At 45.4% G+C, this 4,728-nt stretch overlaps 1 pseudogene; it reads right to left on the bottom strand.

Moving 5' to 3' along the window:
- Nucleotides 1-216: 216 nt before the first annotated feature.
- On the bottom strand, nucleotides 217-633 carry LOC105549332 (annotated as a pseudogene).
- Between the last annotated feature and the right edge of the window lie 4,095 nt (nucleotides 634-4,728).

Raw genomic sequence — 4,728 nt, 5'->3', positions numbered from 1 at the left:
TAGAGAATTGGGATCCTGACGGAGCTAAGCCAGAAGCTGACTTCTTGGACAATCACACTGTTCTGGTTCTTTATTCTTAATTGCTACTTTAGGAACAAACTGTCTCATGAGTGTTCTGGCAGAAACAGACAGACTTGATTTTCAGGACTGTCTTTTCTTCTTTGCCAATGTTCAGAGTATGATTACTAAAATGGTGATATTAATAGTAGCAAGCTCTTACTGTAGGCAGTACTTCTCATAGCTTTCACTCATCACATACATGGGGGCATCAGCAGAGGGGGCAGTGATGATGACCCTTTTGGCCTCCTCATCTAAGTGATCCCCAGCCTTCTCTATGGTGGCAAAGATGCCAGTGGACACCACAACATAATCAGTGCTGGCATGGCCCCACTTGATTTGGGTGGGATCTCACTCCTGCGAGATGGTGATGGGATTGTCATTGATAGCAGGCTTCCCGTTCTCGGCGTTGACGGTGCCATGGAAATCGCCATGGGAGGAATCATACTGGAACATGTAGACCATGTAGTTGAGGTCATTGATGGTGACAATATCCACTTTGCCAGAGTTGGTAGCCCTGGTGACCAGGCCCCCAATGTGACCAAATCTGATTTTTCTGGCCTTAACCTTCACCATGGTGTCTGAGGCATGCAGCCGGCACTGCGCTAAAAGATGTGGCTGTCTTGTCAAACAGGAGCAGCAGAGACCCAGAATAATTATTTAAATGATACCTTTTATCTTGAGAATTCAGGTGGATTTTTTTTCCTTCTCAATCCAACCTGTGGGTTAATTAGCAGATTGTGTTAGAGTCTCTTTTCCTTTCCTTTAGAAGTCGGGAGTCAGGGACCAGACCTTGTAAGCTGTCATCACAAAAGGTTACTGATCAATGAATGCTATCCCTCTATTTTAGAGGTAGAGTCTCATATACCATTTAAACTCCACGATGTAAAGATAATATGGAAAATTGGAGAGGATTCAAAAACATTAGAATTACCAAAGGGTTGGAAAGTTACAGAAATATTTCGTCTGCAGTAGAACAGGCTGAACGGTGTTTGCAAAATTCACTTCAAATAGATGAATAAACGAATCAAGAGGATATTGAGCAGATGTTTTGGTTTTGTGGCTGACGGAGCGGATTTGGTTAAGGTCGTTGCACAGAGCAACTGCAAGGGACTAAAACTGAAGAGCCTCCGTACCAGGGATCAGGGCTGCACCCAACAGTGGGAGGGTTTTAGTTGGAAGAATGGATGGCGCACAAAGGGAGTGGTTTATTAAAGGAAACCCACCCAGATGGACACGTGGACATCAGAACTATCTACAACTAGTGTCAGGATCCCACCATTCCTGTGCACATTCCTCCCTCCTTAGAGTCAGGCTTCCTTGTGCAGGGTCCACCTGAGTCCCACTCTGTCCCCCTATTGTGTTTGCAGAGGGCAAACCCTCCTAAACCTGCTGGCTCAGAAAACCCAAGAAGTTATTATTTTGTGTCTTTTTGGGCATTAGTGGGGATACTCATTAATAAATTCTCTTCTAAACAAATACTCCATCCCTAGCAGGCAGAAGGATATAAACATTTGGCAGATCAGCGCAATGATCTCACTTTAACATCTTAACCAACCCCAGCTTCTACAAATAGATGATATCATTGTAGCAATATAGAGGAGACTCTGCCAGCAGACTTTCTGAGCCTCTCCTGGAACATAATTTGTCTTACAACAGTTTTGGAAATCCCTTGGCCATACTAGGGGGAGGGGTAGAGGGGAAGGAGAAAGATGGGGTCCCGGGGTAAGAGGATAAGGAGATTAGGCAATTTGGCCTCACTTCCTTCTTTCCACTTGAAGGAGCCTCTGTAAAAGCTGAGGCTGCACCCACAACCTGGGAAAGGTGCAACCGGCCACAGACCCGGTGACAGGAGTGTCAGCAAATCACAGAGCGTGGCAGAGGGGGAGGGCAGCCAGACTAAATGTCCAGTGTTTGTAAAGTCTCCACTTGTGCACAGTAACATCCTAAGCCTTCACATTCACTCACCATTCACTCGCCGACTCACCCAGAGCAACTTCCAGTCCTGCAAGCTCCATCCATGGTGATGGATGGCAATGGGCCATTTCCCCAATGCAGAAAGCAGATTCAAGAAGATTCAGCAAAACATAGCAAGACACTTGCCCTCTGCAGGTGGACCGTTTTTAATCTTTTTATATCATATTTTTACTGCACCTTTTCTGTATTTAGATACACACATACTTACCATCGTGTTACAATTGCCTACAGCATTCAGTACAGGCCCATGTTGTACAGGTTTATGGCTTGGGAGCAATGGGTTAAATCATATAGCCTAGGTGTGTGGTAGGTTACAGCCTCCAGGTTTGTGTAAGTATACTCTGATGTTTACATGGTAACAGAAATATCCTGCCTGGGACCAGAGGCAGGAGAATAGGGAGATTAGGAAATTGAGCCTTACTGCCTTCTTTTCACTTGTAGGAGATGCTACTGGTGTCCCAACCGCATTCTCTTTGCCCACCTGGAAGTACCTAGTGCTACAGTGGCAATTCTCATATAAGAACCCAGGTCCCTCTGCCTGGGGGCTTTCTCTGGATACAGGGGTGTGCTTGGCCCATGCATAGAGCAGGCTGCAAGTGCCCAGGGGCTTATAACCCCCAGGAGAATCTCCTACTTGTATCTGAAACTTGTGTCTCAGAGTCTGCTTTTGGAGAGACCCAAATTGAAACAGATGGCAATAATATGAAATATTTTTAAGAATTTGAGTGATGAAGTTTAATGAAGTTCTAATTCTTTTAAAAAGTGTGTCAAATGTTCCGTTACATTTTGTTACTTTTGCAGTAATTGTTCCACTTCACTGAAATCCTTTTCACCCAAATATGCAGCTGGAAACACTATAATTAATAACACAGCTCCCATTTTAAAGGAAGGCAAGGCTGGGCATGGTGGCTCATGCCTGTAGTCCCAGCCTGTAATCCCAGCACTCTGGGGGGCCTTAGCAGGAGGATCACTGAGCCCAGGAGTTCGAGACCAGTGTGGGCAACATAGTGACACCCTGTCTCTACAACAAATAAGATAATTAGCTGGGTGTGGAAGCATGCACCCTGTAGTCCTAGCTACTTGGGAGGCTGAGGCAGGAGGATTGCTTGAGCCCAGCAGGTCGGGCTACACTGAACCATGATCATGCCCCTGCACTCCAGCCTAGGTGACAAAGTGAGACCCTGTCTAAATATATATATGTATATATCCCACAGTTCTGGAGGCTGGGAAGTCCAAGATCAAAGCACCAGCAGATTCGGTGTCTGATGAGGGCTGGCTCTTTGTTTCCAGCTGTGCCTTCACATGGTGGGAGCACAAAACAAGTGCCCTCAGGCTTCTTTTATAAGGGCACTGATCCTGTTCATGAGAGCTCTGCCCTCATGACCTAATCACCTTCCAGATGACCCACCTACCAGCACCACTGTACAGTGGGTTACATTGCAACATATGCATTCTGGGGGACACAAGCATTCAGACCAGAGCAACATGTAAAATGGGATAGGCTCCGGACCTGAAAGAATACCAACAGGCTTTTCACCCAAATAATAAGCATGTGGCAAGACAGTCAAAAGGTGGTTAGAATCGAGAACAATCTGGTTTTTGTGCAACATTGCGTCTGCCACTATTGGACCTCATGTAATATCTCCCAATTCATTGTCGACAACCAAAAATACCCTGTGAGTTTCCAAACTGCTCCCTGTTGAGTAAACGTCCATTGTGAATACTATCGGATCATTGAAAAGATTTAACTACCCTTTTCAAAGATTCCAGACCCACTTTCTTTTTTTTATCTTTTTCTTAGAGAAGGGGTCTCACTCTATGCCCAGGTTGGAGTGCAGTGGTGCGATTATGGCTCACTGCAGCTTTGAATTCCTGGGTTCAAGCTATCCTCCTGCCTCAGTCACCCAAGTAGCTGAGACTACAGATGCACACAACCACGCCTGGCTAGTTTTTAAAATTTTTTGTTTGTAGAGGTGATGCCTCCCTATGTTTCCCAGGCTGGTCTCAAACTCCTGGCCTCAAGGGATCCTCCTACCTCAGCCTCCAAAATTCTGGGATTACAGGTGTGAGCCACTGTGCCTAGCTCCATTTTCTAATAAGTATTAGTTTCATATGTATTATATGTTGAAAGTGGATTTGAAGCAGTGCAAAGTGCATTTGAAGCCTATTTTATCCAAGGATTGACCACCAACCCTAGTGATTATCTACTGATTTCCCCAGAAGGCTGCTGCAGAGAATCTCTGGAGATTTGGAGAGGGACTTCTCAGCCACAAAGTGGAACAGGATATCACCTCTATGCTGTGGGGACAGTAGACACCATTTGTATGCAGCTCGATACTTTGGAAGTTTGTGATTCTTTTTTGTTGTTGTTTTTCACCTTCTCTACTACTCAGTAATTTGTAGGAAGAATTTCAGTGTATCTCAGCTATTCAGAAGGAGCACTGTACTAAAGGCAGGTGAAAGCAAGGGGAAGGTGGTTGTTCAGGATACTTGGCCAACCATCTTCCCTCCTGCCTGAAAAAGACCCTCTCCTTTGACTAAAACTCCAGTCAGGATTCTCTGAGTTCTCTGCTTGACTAGGCCCAATCTTGGGCTTTTCTCTTTGTCCTTGCAGAGCCTATTGTGAGCAAGAATCCTGCTAAGTGGGTCTAGTGAAAAGCCCCTACTCTTGGTTGATCACCCTTGATATCTGGT

Source organism: Mandrillus leucophaeus, unplaced genomic scaffold, assembly GCF_000951045.1.
Source record: "Mandrillus leucophaeus isolate KB7577 unplaced genomic scaffold, Mleu.le_1.0 Scaffold434, whole genome shotgun sequence".
Classification (NCBI taxonomy): domain Eukaryota; kingdom Metazoa; phylum Chordata; class Mammalia; order Primates; family Cercopithecidae; genus Mandrillus; species Mandrillus leucophaeus.
The sequence above is the reverse complement of the archived record's forward strand: the minus strand, read 5'-3'. Positions and strand labels throughout refer to the sequence as shown.